The 18,484-nt window shown below is 48.1% G+C and overlaps 1 protein-coding gene across 2 annotated transcripts in view; it reads left to right on the plus strand.

Annotated features, from left to right (window-relative positions):
- PAX5 (paired box 5) overlaps nucleotides 1-18,484 on the plus strand; it is a 201,429-nt gene that overhangs the window by 92,705 nt on the left and 90,240 nt on the right. The gene's annotated exons all lie outside the window — the stretch shown is intronic.

Consider the following 18,484-nt stretch of genomic DNA (forward strand, 5'->3'; position numbering starts at 1 on the left):
GGGTAGCGTCAGCTGTGCTGAAGGCCGTTGCCCAGCCACCAAGCCCTGCCCTTTCGTATCACTGCTCCTCCTGGGCTCACTCTCTTGCAGGAAAAAGCTGGGCTCCACAACCTCTAGCAACTCCTCTGCTAAAAGCTTGCTTCCAACATCATCACTTGTAGCTGCATAATCTAGGTTAAAATTTTATTAATTGCATGATCGTGGGAAACTCACTTCATCTCTTTGTGCCTCAGTTTCTGCATCTGCAAAAAGGAAGAAAAATGAGAACCACACCCCTCTGGTAGAAGCAGAACGAAGCCCAATATGAAAGCTATGTCAGCAGCTAAGCATGACTCTTCCAACAGAGCAGGGACTTGCAGACGTCCCACCCCTGGGTCCCCCTCAAGCCCATCTAGCACATGGAGGGGGACTCTGTGTGTAAAAGTGCTGTGAAATTACCTGACTACTTTCACATCTGTAGCCTTGTTTGATCGCTATGAACGCTTCTGTGATATGAAGGCAGGCAGATGCTATGATTCCCATTTTGCCTGTGAAACAAGTATAAGCCAGGGAAACACAATTTCTTTGCTCTTCCTAACTCCAAGTGTTGCTTTTCCTGAGACCTGGGCTCTGATTTGAGGCCTCCTGTCTTACAACAGTGTCCTCCTGAGCAAGTCTTTCCCCATCAGCTTCCATCTGAAAATTGAGGGGATAGGAATGGGGACACCACAAATCCCTTTCAACTCAGATGCTACCTAGACCTATGGGCCTGACCTAGGAGGCCTGGGTCCTTTCCCTGAGCCGAGGAGAAGGTCAGGCTCCGGGACACGAAGGTGGGCACACGAGTTCATGTTTCAGCCATCAGCTGCCTGGGCACACTGCCAGGGTATTAAATGAGATAATGAGATAACATGTGCAAAGTGACTAGCACTTGATGGAGCGTTGCTATCATTATTTTTACTACGGCTATTATTCTTCAGGAAGCAGAAGTGAGTTCAAGTACAAGCTCTTTTTCTCTTACTAGCTGTGTGATTGGAAAGGGTCTGTCTTGGGAGGTACCCTGTGCACTCCTGCATCATCCAGCGAGCCTGGCACGTGTCTCATGTCCTGGAGGCCAGGTGTAACCATTTCTCCATCTCAGTCCCAGCCCCATCCCCACCTCCACCGCTTCATATTCTTTTCTTCCCATTCTCTGTGACGTGGCCAGAATCACCTTGACTTGTGGGTCCAAGTTTGCCTCCTCAGGGGCATTGCCTTGATGTGGGTGCAGGCCAAGGAGGGATCCCAGGCAGAGAAGGGGAGTCTGAGGTCTCCAGATCCTCCCCAGTGCCTACCCGACTGGCTCCTAGTATCTCACAGGTGGTGGCTCCAATCTGTTTTCTGTTCTTTCCTATCTCTCATTTTAAATGGTTATGCTTGGCCTCCAGGGCATGAGCTGGAGCCAGGACAGGGGACTCACACCAGGCACACTGGGTGATGCATGGGTGCACAGGGTACCCCTCAAGACGGACGTTCTCAAATCACACAGCTAGTAAGAGGCAAAGCTTGTATTTGGACTCACTTCTGCTGCTTCCTGAGGAATAATAGCGGTAGTAAAAGAGTAGATAGCAAAGCTCTGTCAAGTGCTGGTCACTTGGCACACATTATCTCATTTAATTCTCAGAGCAACTCTGTAAGGGAAAGACTATTATGAGGTGTGTTCCACAGGTAGGCAGCTGAGGTACAAAGGGGCGAGGCCGGCGGTCTGTGATGGGTGGTGCTGGGGTTCTAACCCAGCTGTGTTTGCTTCCTGAGCCTGCTGGTTTAGCCACTGTGCAGGCCACGCCCTTGTACCCTAATCTGTGCTTTCTCTTACCCTACAGCTGCCTTCCTATATGGTTTAGCGTTTACTGGGCATTTTCACTCTGTTGCTCACCAGCAGCAGTTCAAGCGCTTCTGGGCCAGTCCCTGCCTTCATTCCCCCTTGTGCCTGGGCCTCTGTCTATCCCACTTAACCTGTTTTCAGGGCTGTAATTATCCACTCTCTACCTGGGCCCAGAATCTTCTCCTCTCATTGCATTTCTTGAGGATATTTTCCGAGTACCTGCCGGGTGCCAGGCGCTGCTCTAGGTACCTGGAGATTCAGCAGAGAACGAAGCAGATGAAAATCACTGCTCTTGTGGAGCTTCTAGTCCCCTGGACAGAGATAGTTTCTGACCCTGAGGCCTGGGTCCCTCTCCAGACCCAAATTTGATTCTCCCCAGTGCTATGCGCTGAGAGCCCTGCCTTCTCCTGCTTGCTGTTCCTGGGACAGCAGCACATCCTGGCGTCCACTTCTAGAGGGCCTGTTTTCCCCTGGAGACCTGACCTCCTCCTCCAGGCGCCCTGGGGATGTGGTCGTGGGCTCAGGGCAGGTCCCAGGGCTGCTCCTGGGGGTCGTGTGCACAGGCACGTGATTTACCGTGCCTCACCGCGCCACATGTCTTTAAAATTACAGTGCCCATTTCCTGCTGAAATAATTTCCACAAAGAGTGGCTCCTATTACCGCAAGAGGCGTGCAGACGTCATGATTTATTATTATTTATGGTCCCAAGGCCTTGTTTATGCAAGACGGGTTAGGTGCGTGCGATAGAAATGCCATTATGCAAATGACATTGAATGTCCTTACTGCGCCTAAATAATTTTTGTGTTGGACGATTAAACCTCATCTGTTATTGATATGGGCTGCAGTCGGGCCATTACAGAGTCCCAACAGTACTTACTCCCAGTAATGGGAAAATTGAGAGAGAGAGACCAACGCAATTGCCTCAAGTGGGCCGTGATGGTCTGGAAGGAGTAGAACATCTCCGAGGCTGAGCAGGGGAGCCTCACTCCTCAGGATAAATAAGGAAGGCAGCGCCGGGCAATAAATTAAGCCCTGGCTGGAGTGGGTGCCTTGCAGGATTTGCAGCCTTCCAGCCCTGTGATTTAGCTATTTGATTTAGCCAGGGGACTAGGCAGCCCCAGCCCGAGTTCCAGTGAGGGCTCGCTTGGAGGGGAGGGTGACAGGAGGAGGGTGGCCACGATGACGCTGGGCATCCAATCTGCTGCGCCCACACGACGCCAGCATGCACCCGCCCGTGAGCGCTCTCTCACTCTCTCTCTCTTTCTCTTGCTCTTTCTCTCTCTCCCTCTCTTTTTTTTTTTTTGACACAGCTGTGAAGTCCCATTTTGATCAGTGTTGATAGCTTATGAATTCCAAAATTGACAAAATTTACAGAAAAATGAGGATAATCCATCTTCCTTAGCAGCCTGTCAGGAGCTGGCCATACTTCATAATCTCCAATTACAGATGCTATTTTCCGACATTTACATGCAGATATTAGAACCAAATGAAAATGAGAAACAAAGAGGGAATGGAAATGCAGCTATTTATATGTATAAAAGACAAACAGGTAAATTCAAGACATTTAGATTGGATATGGGGTCCCTTTAGGAGGCTGGAAAGAGACAGCCTTGAGCACGTGGGGTTTCAGAACAAAATGGCAAGACACGTGGTCTCGGCAGGCCTACCTGGGGTCTGGTGGTTTGGGTTAAAAATGGGTCAGCCCTGCCCAAATGGCTAAGGATGCTTGACTGGGGATGGGGACACGTAGGGCATCCCCCAGGGCTTTAAGGGTCTCTGAGGATCACCCACAGCGCATAATGAGCAGTAAAATCCACACATATTTCACGAAAGGGCCAGTTTAGAACCTTCCATACTTATTTTAAGAAAGAAAGGGTGCTGGGGCAACTACCATTGGAGCTTTTTCTCCAGGGCAAATTTCAAAAAGTTGGCCCTTTCTGGTGACAGAATGTACACACTCCCGCTGAGAAGGGGACTCAGGAATGGGCTGCTGCTTGTCAGAAAGGCCCTGGCCAGGTGCATAGGGAGTTGCACCAATAAACTTTTAAAATGGGATATAAATAATAAAATTAATGGGGAGAGAAGGAGTTCTGATATATGGATCATCCACTTCCTTCTCGAGGCTAATCTGGCAGAGAGAGGAGGGTCTGGGAGGAGGCTTTGTAATGAAAATGTTCTTCCCATAAAATTGAAGGGAGAACAGCCTTGTTGCCCTCGCAGCTGTATGTGGCACTGGCTTCTGGAAAGCTGGGGATATTAATTAGCACTGCTTTGGATTAAACTCTCCCAACCATGTCGGATGGTGCGATTTTTCTCTTTGTGAGCTTGACAGAGGGTGGCAGGAAGGATCCTGCCTGGGTTTTCCCAGCCTACTGTTATTACTGAACTTTTATTTGGGGATAAAACCTCTTCCTTTCCTGGAAATAAAAATGAGATATTCCAGGGTTTTCCAGGGCAATTGGGCAAAGAGAGGCTGTTTTGTTGGACCAGGCAGAGGAGGTGGAGACGGTTGGATGGGGAGATGTGAACATCTCAGTTGCTTTTGGCTTGAAAGCTTTTGTTTGTTTGTGTGAAGCCTATTTCTAGCCAGCAGTTTTATGTTATTTGAGGTTTGATTTGTGGGAAAGAGGTGAAGGAAATAAAATCAGGAGTTTAAATTAATGTATGTGTGTGTGTGAGGAAGAAGAAATTATTAAAAAATCCAACTCAGACCAAGCCTTTAGACATGTGTTTGTTTACATGTCTAGCCTCAAGGCAAATGGCTTGCTTGTCTAAGTAAATTATAGTATTAGCACAAAAAATGATTATATGCTTTGTTTCTAGGTATGAAATGCAAGATTCATGGAATTAACACATAACCGCAAAATGCAAATATATTTCCTTAATTAAAAGCAGAGGCTCTTAAGTAACGTTAACCCTGATAAAAAGGCATATAAGCAGAAACACCATCGTCACTGTGCTAGTTTTGTCTAGATTGTTAACATTAGCTAAAATTTGGGCTTATGCATCATAGCCAAATCCTAAGCCTAGTGTCTCCTTCCTTTAGTTTCTGATCTTTCTAGAAGCCAGAATATCACCTTCAGTAAAGAACAGAGAGGGCTTGAACTAAGCAAACAGTCAGATGCCTGGTTTTTCCTTAATGGCGCTAACAGTGCCACATGTTACTGTTTATTTCTCTATTGTTTTGCACTAATGTTAAGATGAATTGCTAATGTTGGCATTAAACGGGAGCACCGCTGTCCTCTGAGTTGACAGTGTAGGAGCTTTCTGTCTAAACGAGGAGAATAAAGGATGAAGTTAAGGAAATCTGCGGCTAAACCTATCTGGAAACCTTTTCCGTAGGAGGTCATTCTTCAGCCAGGATTTGAAGGGGCAGATAGACAAGAACTGGAGGAGAGAAAGGGAGAGGGTGCCCAGCAGGTAAAACACGGCCATGTCAAATGTGCAGAGTCAGGTGGGTTGTCTAAAGAGGTCACCAAACACAGGAAGATGAGCCTGGCCTAGCAGGTGGTGTCCCCGTCAGGGCTCCGGTGCATCCTGGAGCAGTTTACAATCAGCGTAAAGAACGCAGGCTTTGGAGTCAGACAGAAACTGAGTTTAAACCCCCACTCTACAACTTACTCAACTTCTCTCAAACTCAGTGTTCTCATCTGCAACTTGACGGGATTAGTAACAGTGGCAGAGGGGGCTTAGAATGGTGTTTCAGAGCTTGGACTTTGGAGTCGCACTGCTGGGGGGTGAATTGGACACATTATTTTGGCACCCCGTGTCTCATTTTCATCATCTGTAAAGGGAGGGTAGTAATACTTACCCTGTAAGGTTGTTGCAAGGATTAAATGAATTATTAATAATACATTATAACACCTAGAACAGTACCTGGTACACAGTAAGCATCCAGTCAATGCAAGTTATTCAGCCTCTTAGTAAAGGTGTGTGAGGGTCTAGGGAGAGCTGGTAGAGCCTTCTGAATGGCAAACCAGGGAGTCTGAATTCACCATGAGAGGCCTGGCCTTCGCAGCCTTCCCTTTCTGGTAGTTCCTTTGCACAGTTTCTGCTTGGCTCTAGGAATCCTTGGTGACCAAGAGGGCGCTCCCTCCTGAGGCTAGCTGGTATGGCTTTGCAGAGCATCACGTGTTAGGAAGTTCCTTCTGACAGAGAGTGGAAGGGCAGAGAGGTGGCCTTTGGCCTGAGGAGTGTGTGTGTGCATGTGTGTGCATGTGTGTGTGTGCATGCAGGTTCCCACATGGCCAGAGGTGGTGGTGGTGGGGAGGGGCATCCAGGCTCACCTCCCTGTCCCCACCCTGCCACCCTATTGATCTGGCTGTGCAGAGGGAAGTTTTCTCTTTTCATTTCTTTATGCCCCAACATAACCTCTATCTTCCTTGTAGCTGGGAAGTCATGCCAAAGAATGTGAACTATGAGGATCTTGGGGTGCTCCCTCTCCTCCCATTCCAGGTACTTGAAGATGGGGATCCTCCCTTTGTACCCCTCATTCAGGCCCCTTTGTGGCCAAGAGTCCTGTACTCCCTTGGAGGTAATGGCCTCCCTTCCCATTGCTAGCCATGTAGTGGGAAGGGCAGCTGGGCCCCATCATGGACTGCCTGGAAGAAGCCTGTGGAACTTGGCCACCTGGAGATGGAGCTTTGTCCCTGGAACTTTCCTTCCCTTTGTCCACATCAGGCTCTGGAGCTGCTCACGACCCAGCCAGGCAGAGCTGTGGCAGGTGCAGAGGTTCCCCAGACAGGGAGTCCCCATCCCCCTTCCCCACAGGAGTCAGCGCTACTGGGATCTTCTTGTTTAGGAGGCTTTGACTACTGGGTCCTGGGCCACTGGGTCCCAATTCTCATTCTCCAGAAGTGAAGCTTTGTGCTGTAAGCCTTGTCAGGATAACCTTTCTGTCCATGTATTTGGGAAGACCTATAAGCTTGCAAATAGCACACTGGTTATTTGCAAGGGAAGGAGAAAATACCTAATCACTTTCCATTTCTAATGAACTTAGAGTGAGCCCTGACTTGACTATGAGAACAGTATGAATCAGTCAGGTTTTAGGCTACCAGGAAAGCAGAAGCAAGCGTCATACACCCCAGTCTGACAGCATGTCCGGTGGAGGAGTGGAGGCCCTGGGGCCCCGTGCTGGATCCAGGCAGGGAGGGCACTGGCACCTGTAAGACCTCTGTTGGAACTGGAGTTCCAGCGAGCACACCTAGGACCAATGTAGGGAGACCAGCATTTAGCACTTTCTCACACCGGAGTTGTGTGGCTGCCTCGGAAAGTAGTGAGTTCCCATCACTGGAGATACCCATTTGGTGGATTTCAAGTGCCAGGTAAAGATAAGCCTACAGCACTCCTGAGTTCCATTAGGCCCTGAGATTTGGGGCTTACTAAAATTCTGTAAGAGGACAGGGGAAGAAAAGGGCCTTCTGATTAGTCATTGCTGAAAAGTTGCTCTCAGACAGAAGTTACAATGTCTGACTTTGGTGGCCTCTCTGGACTTCCCCTGCTGGTACCCACCACCACTTGGGAACTTGTCTGGGTGTGTGCCTGAGGGGTGCCTGGAAGGCTGTAAACAGAACAGGGGGGAGATGAGTCACTTAAACTTTATAGATCTCTTCTTGGAAGCCCCTCAATTCTGCTGCAAATCTTTTTTTTTGTTTTTTTCTTTTTCTTTTTTTTGGAGATGGAGTTTCGCTCTTATTGCCCAGGCTGGAGTGCAATGGCGCAATCTCCGCTCACCACAACCTCCGCCTCCCGGGTTCAAGCGATTCTCCTGCCTCAGCCTCCCGAGTAGCTGGGATTATAGGCATGTGCCACCACGTCTGGCTAATTTTGTATTTTTAGTAGACATGGGGTTTCTCCATGTTAGTCAGGCTGGTCTCAAACTCACAACCTCAGGTGATCTGCCCACCTCGGCCTCCCAAAGGTCTGGGATTACAGGCGTGAGCCACCGTGCCTGGCCTGCTGCAAACCATTTTGACCCAGGCCATGAGCACAGTTCTGAAGAAACAAATGACTAAAGAGCGTGTTTGGCCCATGTCCGTGGCAACCTCTGATGAATAAAAGCACCTTGACATCACTCATCCTCTCAGTGACCCTGGGAAGCACCTCTGGCACTGTTGGAAGAGCCAGATCATGGTACCTGTCCCAGTTCATTTGGTTCCACAGGCATTTATGTCACATCTATTCAGAGCTGGGCGCTGGGCCAGAAGCTGCTGCCACAAAGATGAGGGAGACACAGCCTCATCCTTATGAAGCTCACACTCTAGCTGGGGGATGACGTCCCTAAACAGTTAAATGTATAATGCAGAATAATAAGTGCTGTGGCAGAAAGAAGCACACTCAGCTGTTTTAGGAACACAGAGAAGGGGAAATCAGTGAGGGCTTCCTGGAAGAGGAAGGCCCTTCAACATCCTTTGTAGTCCTTCCCCCTAGTTAGTATTAATGGTAGCACTTTGTAGATTGTGGAGTACTTTTGCAAGCATCATTCAATTAAACATTTCATTTTGAGATAATTGTAGATTCATATGCAGTTGTAAGAAATAATACAGAGGGCTCCTATACACCTGTCACTGAGTTTCCCTCCACAATAACATCTTGTAAAACTATAGTACAATAAATTGACACTTAGTGACATTGAGTCAAGATACAGATTATTTCTACCACTGCAAGGATCCATCCTGTTGCTTTTTCAGTAGACATTTTCAAAGTGTTTATTTATGAGTCTGGCACTGGGGACTCAAAAACTGAAACGCAAAAGGCCTGCCCTCCAGGGTTTTATTCCGATCTCCCCTCTGGGTTTCCTCACAACTTGTGAGGTAGGTCACATCCCCCTTACAAATGAGAAAAGGTGCCAAGAGTGAGAGGTGCCCGGCCTAGTTTCACACAGCACAGAGTTGGCCGTGTCAGGCTTGAAGTCTGTCCTCCTGGCCCCAGGCCTGGTGGAATTCCTCAGCCACGCTGCCTCCCCTGGTGGCTGTCAGGCCTCTGGATTGGGGACCTGGGGTCAAACGGGCAACATCTTCACCATCCCACAGAGGGAACCTAAGCCCTTCCTGGGGTCATATCAAGGAGAACCCCATTCCACAGAGTGAGGACCCCATCTTGGTGGGCACAGACTTTAGTGAACCAGAAGGGCCCCAATGGATTTGGTCCATCTCCTTCATGACAGATGAAGTCACTGAGGCCTGGCAAGGGGAGGGTCTGGCCCCGGTTGCATGGGAGTCCAGGGCAGAGCCAGGTCTCCAGGTCCCCTGCCAGCCCATCAGATCTATTGTAATCGAGGCAGAACTACTGCTTAACATACACTTCACCAGGTGGAGTTTTGTGTATCTAGATTTAAAGAATGTAGGGAATTCCTCCTTGCAGATTCAGCCCTCTTTCCCCAGCTGGAGGAGGATTGTGGGTGTGTGGCCAGGGCCCTTCACGGAGGAGTGTCTGAGCTGTACCTTCAGGGGTGGCAGTGAAGGCCCCTCCAACTCTAACTCTGCTTCTGGATAGGGGACCAGTGCTGCAAACGGGGTCGGCAGCAGGGCTCCCCTCTCTGTGCTCTAGTTCTGCATCTGTCCACATCCCAGGACTCCCGGGGCACCACGGACCTGCAAGGACTTTGCAAACTGGAAAGTGCTAGGCAGTCAAGAGGACTTAGACTTCTTGTGTTTGGAACTTTGGCATGATGCAGGGATGATGGCCTTCAAGGAGCAGGGCAGGGCACCAGGAAGAGGAGGCGAGAGAGCAAGCTCCTGGCTGTCCTTGGCCTCTTGTGTTCTCTCATTATTCCACAGGTATTTGTCGGATGGCTGATGAGCGGTGACAGGCGGTGCCATGAGTCAAATATGTGTTGTTTTACTTTATTTATTTTAACTGTGGAGACTTCCTTTTTTTTCTTCTTCTTCTTCTTTCTTTTTTTTTTTTTTGGGACAGGGTCTCCCTCTGTCACCCAGACTGGAGTGCAGTGGTGCGATCTTGGCTCACTGCAAGCTCCGCCTCCGGGGTTCAAGCAATTCTCCCACTTCAGCCTCCTGAGTAACTGGGATTACAGATGCCCACTACCACAGCCTGACTAATTTTTGTATTTTTAGTAGAGGTGGGGTTTCACCATATTGGTCAGGCTGGTCTCGAACTCCTAACCTCAGGTACTCCACCTACCTCAGCCTCCCAAAGTGCTGGAATTACAGGTGTGAGCCACCATGCCCAGCCATAATTATGGAGACTTTCAAAGTAGACTTGGAATAATTTAATCAGCCTCCAAGCACCCCTCCCCGAGATTCAACTCATGACAGTTGTTGCACTGACATCCTTCACGCCACACACTCCACTTGTCTTTTAATGGCTTTGTTGAAATATAATTTTTATATCATAAAATTCACTCATTGTAAGTGCATGAGTCAATAGTTTTTAGTAGGTTTAAGGAGTTATGCCATTATCGCCACAGTTTGGTTTTAGAATAGTTTCATCACTCCAGAAAGATCCCTCATGCTGGTCTAAAGTTAATCCCTGATCCCACCCCCTTCTCCAGCCAATCATGGATCTGTGCTCTGCACCTGTAGATTTGCCACTTCTAGCATTTCTATGGACTATCCTTTATGTCTGGACTTTTTCACCTGGCATAATGCTTTTGAGGTTCATCCATGTTGTAACATGTATCAGCACTCCACTCCTTTTCACTGTTGAATAGTATTCCATTGTGTAGATATACCACATTTTATTAAATGCACTTTATTTTTCAACAAACTTCAGACATTATGTCACTTCACCTGTAAATATTCTAGAAAGAATCTTTAAAAGACACGATCTTTTATTAATTTATTTATTTGAGATAAGGTCGCCCAGACTGGAGTGCAGTGGTGTGATCAAGGCTCACTGTAGCCTCAACCTCCTGGGCTCAAGTGATCCTCCTGCCTCATTCTCCAAAATAGCTGGGACTACAGGTGCATGCCACTATGCTCAGCTAATTTTTAATTTTTTTGTGGAGATGGGGTCTTTTTATGTTGCCCAGGCTGGTCTCAAACTCCTGGCCTCAAGCAATCCTCCTGCCTCAGCCTCCCAAAATGCTTGAATTACTGGTGTGAATCACAGTACCTAGCCAGACAAGACCTTTTAAAAAGCATAACCACACCATTTTCACATCCACAAAGTTAGCACACCCTTTCATGTCATCAAATACCCAATTGGTGCTCACATTTCCAATTGTTTCATTATATGTTATGATTTTTTTTTTTTTTTTTGAGACAGAGTCTCACTCTGTTGCCCAGGCTAGAATGCAGTGGCTTGATCTCAGCTCAGCACAGCCTTCGCCTCCCGGGTTCAAGCAGTTCTCCTGCCTCAGCCTCCCGAGTAGCTGGGATTACAGGCACACGCCACTACGGCCAGCTAATTTTTTAATTTGCAGTAGAGACGGGGTTTCACTGTGTTGGCCAGGCTGATCTCGAACTCCTGACCTCAGGTGATCTGCCTTCCTCAGCCTCCCAAAGTGCTGTAATTAAAGTCGTGAGCCACCGTGGCTGGCCATGTTTTTTTGTTTTTTTGTTTTTTGTTTTTTTTTAATTATTTCTTTTACAGTTTGTTTGAATCAGGGTCCACATTGTGACTTATTGATTTGTCTCTAAGCCTCCTTTAACCTATAGGTTCATCATCTCTCTGTTCTTGATTTGCCATTCATTTGTTGAAGAGGGACTCTAGACTTTGTCATGTGGCCAGTGATAGAGGCAAAGAGCATCAGCAGTGGAAGAAGACTTAGAAATCCTCCAGTGAAAGTCCTCAGACAGGTGGGGAAGCAGAGGCCAGTGAAAGGAGGGGCTTGGAGACCCCTCTGCCTGCTTGGCTTCAGTCCCTGGAGCCAGGCCCCAGAGACACGTCTCACCCACTCCAGCTTCTGTCCTCCCTCCGGGTAGATGTAGAGGTGGGCAGGTGTCTGGTCCTTCAGAATGGGAGTGGTTGGCCTGGCTCTGGCCCAGCTCCCAAGGGACACCTGTGGCCTGGCAGTGAGGCTACAGGAGCCCAGCAGGTGATGCGGAGGCCTCCTGGCCCCAGATGGCCATCTGAGGTGACCAGCCCTGCAGCCTTGCCCCATGCGCTGCCCCCCTTCGCGCTGCCCTCCTTCTCACGTGTCTGTGTTTCTTTTCTCCTCCATGCTATGGCAGTGGTGCCCCATGCTGATGAGACAATACTTGGTGCAGCCCCGGGCAGTCCTTTTCCAGGTAATTTCCTAGGGACCCACGTGATGCCCAGTGCACGCTCTCCTGGGGCATGTGCCTCCTTGAGTCCCTGCTAGAATTCCTGAACCTCTCATATTGCTTAGTTTCCAAAGTGCTGTCCCTGTCCTTATCCCTCAGATTCTCATGATTGTCGAGGTAGGCAGGCAGCTAGGGACTAGAATTAATATTTCATTTTACTCATGGTGAAAGTGAGGTTCACAGAAGTGGCCCAGCTCACCTATAGCCACACAAGTTAGAAAGGGGCAGAGCTGGGACAAGAACCTTGTGTTATCACTCCTAGTTCAGTCTTTTTTCCACCACTGGGTCTAAGGTTATCAACGATGCAGTTAAAAATGAACTAAGGGCCAGGTGCAGTGGCTCATACCTGTAATCCCAGCACTTTGGGAGGTTGAGGTGGGTGGATCACTTGAACTCAGGAGTTCAAGACCAGCCTGAGCAACATGGTGAAACCCCATCTCTACAAAAAATTAAATAATTAGCTGCTGTGCCTGTCGTCCCATCTACTCGGGAGGCTGAGGTGGGAGAATCGCTTGGGCCTGGGAGGTTGAGGCAGCAGTGAGCCATGATTGTGACACTGCACTCCAGCCTGGGTGAGAGAGCAAGACCTTGTCTCAAAAAAAAAAAAAAAAAAAAAAATCAACTAAGGATGTCCATCCCTATCCCTGTACCTCAGTTTTTCGATGATGGGAAAGATGACCCTGACTGTCCTTCTATTATAGTTCTGATGTTTGAGAGGACAAGCTGTTCCATCATCTGGAGCATGGTGTCTGTGAGGATGGTCCACACACCTTGGGCTGGTGGTCTTGACCTTGAGGTCTTATAAGAGTCTGTGGTGGCTGGGCGTGGTGTCTCATGCCTGTAAATCCCAGCACCTTGGGAGGCTGAGGCGAGTGGATCACCTGAAGTCAGAAGTTCGAGACCAACCTGACCAACATGGTGAAACCCCGTCTCTACTCAAAATACAAAAATTAGCTAGGTGTGGTGGCGGGTGCCTGTGATCCCAGCTACTCAGGAGGTTGAGACAGGAGAATCACTTGAACCAGGGAGGTGGAAGTTGTAGTGAGCAGAGATTGCACCATTTCACTCCAGCCTGGGCAACAGAGCGAGACTTTGTTTCAAAAAGAAAAAGATTCTGTGGCAGCAGGCAGAGGAAGTTTTATCCCAATTGGTTGCATTGCAGTAGGAAACTGTGAATTGCTGACTTCAGTTCATTTCTGTTCCGGGGTCATAGTCAAGGACAGCACCGGGGGCCCTGATGAAGAGGGAGAAGAAGCCTAAAATGACATCCTAAGAAAGAACCCCAAGGGCTCAGAAAAGTAGGAAATGTAGAACACAGCTGTTGCCTGTGATTCTCAGGGGCTGGGGTTGGGGGGTGACAATGTACCCAAGTATGTAGGTGCACCAACACACTTACACATCTGTGACTGTGTGCATACCTCTGCACCCCACCACTCAGCCTTTGGCTTCCAAAAAACTATGAGAAATGGAAGTAGAATGCCATTGTTACCAGGCAAAGAGGCACCAGGAATGCCTTTCCTCTTCTCTTTCTTTCTCTTTCTCTCTCTCATTCTTCTTCCTTCCTTCCTTCCTTCCTTCCTTCCTTCCTATCTTTCTTTTTCTGTCAGTTCAGCTTTCCCAGCCTTCACTTTTACAAAGAACTTGAGGTGGCCTGCAAAATAAGCAATTATGTGTATCTAAGTTAAGTTTGGGAAAAAAGCTCAGAAATTACGTAGAAAAAAGGGGAAGATCATTGTACCAGGAGCCAGCAATGAAGTGGCTTTGGTGGTTGAACACTGAATTTGACCGAGTTTCCTGGCAGTCAAAGCAAAAAAAGATATGCAGTGGTTTCCAGTGTTCTTGTTGTTAGTCAGAGGCAGATTCATGACTCACCAGTGGAAAACTTTACTGGTGCTGAATTGTAGGAGGGATTGACAAGGAATCTGAATATTCTAGTGGGCAGTGTCTCCAGAGGTTTTAAACAATTTTCTTTTATGGCTGTTTTCTTTTTTTGCCTCATAAAAGTGTTGAATGCCTGATATTCCATCAGAGACTGGTGAAAAAGCACCACGCAGGGGCTTTAACATGTTGGGCAGGGATGTGGCTTTCTGGTGACCTGACTTGATGTGGAGTAGAGGTGGAAGGAGGGCAGGGGATGTTAGCGTATCACTTAGTGCTCTTATTCAAACACTTCCCAGTTAATTTTTGAATGTTGTAGCTCATAACATGCTACTGGACCATTATTCATTTATTCATTCATTCATTCATTCAACAAGCACTTAGGGGGCACTAGGGATATTCCATGTTCCACACTCTCAAGGCAACCTGGAGGAGATAGACAAACAGCCACTCTACATTGTGATAATGGAGGTCTGTACAAAAACCCACCAAGTATGGAAGCATAGACAAGGGAGAGACTGTTTCTTTGCAGGAGTGTGGAGCTCAGGAATGGCTTCACCAAGGAGGTGACATGTGAACTGGGTCTTGTGGATAATGTAAGAGTTATCTAAGTGACAAAGTGAGATGGGCCCTCCAGGTGGAGGTAGGACAGTGTCTGCAATGGCTGAGGAACTGTGGTGTAGCAATGTTTCAGGGAACCCAAGAGATTGGGGAGAATGCAGTTGCCTTTAAAAATCACAGACACCACATCACCTAAGTGATGGACTTAGGGAACAATTAAGCACCAAAACTAAATGACAGCTTCCCCTGGCTCATGTGGGAGCAGAGTAAGAACTGAGGGAATCCCGTCAAAGAAGAGAGGCTGGGCTCTGGGCAAGCCCTGCAAGGTGGTGATGGTGAAAGGCACAGATGGCTGGGCGCAGTGGCTCATGCCTATAATCCCAGCACTTTGGGAGGCTGAGGCAGGCGGATCACTTGAGGCCAGAAGTTCAAGACCAGCCTGGCCAACATGGCAAAACCCTGTCTCTACTAAAAATACAAAAAATTAACCGGGTGTGGTGGTGTGCACCTGTAATCCCAGCTACTTGGGAGGCTGAGACAGGAGAATGGCTTCAACCCAGGCATCAGAGGTTGCAGTGAGCCAAGATTGTGCCACTGCACACCAGCCTGGGTGACAGAGCAAGACTTTGTCTCAAAAAAAAAGAAAAGGAAAGGCACAGATGGTGAAGTGCAGCTAAGGACTCGTTTCTGAGTGTCCCGCCATCCCCCAGGGCCTGGCTTATAGGAAGGTTTGCTTTGCTTTCTGGTAGCCAATGGTGGTTGGACGCCTGGATTTTCAGACCTCCCACTGCATGCATAACATAAGTTGAAGATTTCTTGTCTTAAAAAGATGATCCAAACCCAATGTTTGAAGTGGCTGGATGAGCTTTGTTTGATACTGAATTTGTTGACTAAAACAAAAATCAAATAGCAAAACAAACCTCTTCCATCTGGAAATTAAATATGTTAAGAGGCAGGATATATCCCTGTTGACCACCCTTTTTGCGGTTCTCTTAAACCCAGGTTGGCTCTGCTTTCTTGGGGGAAATAAAGGCTTTCCCTTGCAGACCCAGCAGCCCAGCCCATGTCAAAGAGAAGAGGCTGAGGTCTAGGAATGGGCCAAGCCCCAGGGTGGGCTGGGGAGGGGCGCAGGGATGCTAACTCTTGGCTGGGGTGCTGCCTGGCCTTAGGAAGAGCACTCCTTCCTTGGTTCACCGTTCATTGTGCAAGCCCTTCACAATCAAGTTCCAGCAAGTCTACCATTCCATCTTTCCCCTTTACACTTGCACACCCTCTAACTATTGCATGTGCCTGTTTCTGGGACACTCCTGTCCTATTACCTCTGAGCCTGCCTTCGGCTGTTCTCAGTCTTGAGAGTTAGGGATTGTTCAGCCCCAGGTTAAATACAGCCTGCATCAAGAAACCCTTCCTGACCACTTCACACCCCATATATATTAATGACTCTGTGCTTTTGTCCCTCTTGGATGGAATTTCTTGGGGTTTGGGGTGAGGGTTAAAGAGTGTGTCTGGTCTTCACACATCATATTGCACAAAACAGGGCTCAGTAAAGGTTGAATGAATGCATGCCCACTATGCTCAGGCCTTCACTAGGGTATTCAGGAACACAGAGAGGAGGGAGGAACTGGGACCTATCCCTGGGGACCCAGAAACTCTAGAAGATGCCATCTAGGAAAAGACCCTTGTCAGAGACATTTTGACCTGCTGTCTTTGCACACAGCAATGAGCTGAAGGAGTTGATTCTGGTGAGTGGAATTCTAAATTCATGCCCACTTCATTCTCAGAAAATTAGGAGGCTAATGCCGTGACCAAGTCTCATTCTACAGAAGAAGAAGTCTAGACAGCAACGTTTTTCCAATAGCTCCTGCTGCACGGAATGAAGGCAGTATTTTCCAAACTTTGCTGGCTGTGACCTATAGCAAGAAATACATCTTAATCTCTACCTCATACACACATACCCACTGACATGGGAAACAAAGATTCACAAAACAGGACTTATCCTTTCTATGTGGGAGACTCTTTGATTTTTTTTTTTCAATTTCATTTATAAAAATGTTGGGACCAGCAATTTGATTTCACTGTGTTTTAATGGATCAGGTACTCACAGTATAAAAATCATTAGGGTCATTGTCAAGGTTTTGGAGTCAGAGGGACCCAGGTTTGAATCCTGGTTTGGGCACCTAGAAGCTGTATGAACTTAGGCAAGTCATTCCTGCTGTATCATAAAATCCTCAGTTTCTTCATCTGTAAAATGGGGATGTCATAGAGCCTGCTTCAAGGGGTGACTGTGAGGATTAAATGGGATAGTACAGCTAAAGCTCCTGGTACAGAGTGAACACTCAATGAGTGTGAGATTTTGATGCAATTGTGGTTGTTACTGTTCTGGCACCACTTGGCGGGGCAAGCAGAATGAGGGTGGGACTCACACTCCTGCGGAATGGTGGTCAGGAAAGACTTCTTGGAGGAGGAGGCACTGAGACAGGGCAGCAGGATGACTGGGTCCCACCACTATCCCCACAGTGAGCAGGAACCCCGTGTGAGCATCCCAGGCCAGAAAAGGCACTCCTCCTTCCACGAAGGGCAGACTTCTTCCCAAGGATTTTTGACTGGACCTAGAGCTGACCACGTTAGATGCCTTTGCCTTCCACATTTAGGTCTCTAATCCACCTGGAATTGATTTTTGTGTCTGGTGTAAAGATCCAATTTCTTTTTTCCCCCCCGTTTCTGAATGGATAACCAGTTACCCCTGCTCTGTTTATTAAAAAGTCCATCCTTTCCTGCTGATTTGTACACCATCTCCTTCATATATCACGGTTCCATATGTGCACGGATCAGGGTCTGGACTGGATTCTGTTTCATTGGTCTATTTATCTACCCCTGTGCCAATACCACCCTGTCTTAATTACTGTAGCTCTATAGTGATTCCTGATGCTTGGTAAGCCTGTCCCCCTGGCCTTGTTCTCCCTTAGAAGGACCTGGGCTTGCTTTGGGCCTGTGCTCTTCTCGACATGTTTCAGAACCAGCCTTTGATGGATGAGGATCGAAGAGCCCTGGGGAACTCTGGACATGCTGTCCTCAGCACCAATCATCTAGAGCCTGGGCCTGAGGCACCTCCTCAACTCCCTGCTGCCGTCACCCCTAGTTGAAACTTTAGCTGCCCAGGAAGTAATCTCTGATTTGAAGGGAAAGACACCAGGAATGTGCCTGGGTCTGAGCCCCTTCTGCCTGCCGCGTGCCCGGTGGCTCCTTTGGTTTCCCTCCCAGTGGCTCAGTCATCGTCATTTTGCTCAGGGTGCCTGCAGCTCCTTCCAGAAGACTGCTTGCTTCCGTGTCCCTGCCTGACAAGGACCTAACCCTGGACCAACATGGATGTGTCCTTCATCAGCAATGCCAGAGTCCTGGAGGAAGACTCCCCACATCAAATCTTCACATGGACAAAAAAATTTGTTGGCTTAAATGTTTGCAAATTCCCTTCCTTCCTTCCTTCCTTCCTTCCTTCCTTCCTTCCTTCTTTCCTTCCTTCTTTCCTTTCTTCCGTCCTTCCTTCCCTCCTTCCTTCCTTCCTTCCTTCTCTTTCTTTCTTTTTTTGACAGAGTCTTGCTCCGTCACCCAAGCTGGAGTACAGTGGCATGATCAGGGCTCACTGCAGCCTTGATCTCCTGGGCTCAGTCAGTCTTCCCGACTCAGCTTCCTGAGTAGCTGGGACTATAGGTGAAAGCCACTACACCTGGCTAATTTTTGTATTTTTTGTGGAGACAGGGTTTCGCCATGTTTCCCAAGGTGGTCTTGAACTCCTGGGCTCAAACAATCCACCTGCTTTGGCCTCCCAAAATGTTGGGATTACATGCATGAGCCACTGCACCCAGTCACATATACTTTCTTTACCTGAAAATAGGCCCTGGGGTGGGGTGGGAGGAAGAGACTTGTCACTCGTGCTTATAATTTAGTCTATCCTTCAGTTGAAAGATCCAGGTTG

The sequence above is a fragment of the Rhinopithecus bieti genome, unplaced genomic scaffold (genome assembly GCF_001698545.2).
Source record: "Rhinopithecus bieti isolate Rb0 unplaced genomic scaffold, ASM169854v2 scaffold_22453, whole genome shotgun sequence".
Lineage (NCBI taxonomy): Eukaryota > Metazoa > Chordata > Mammalia > Primates > Cercopithecidae > Rhinopithecus > Rhinopithecus bieti.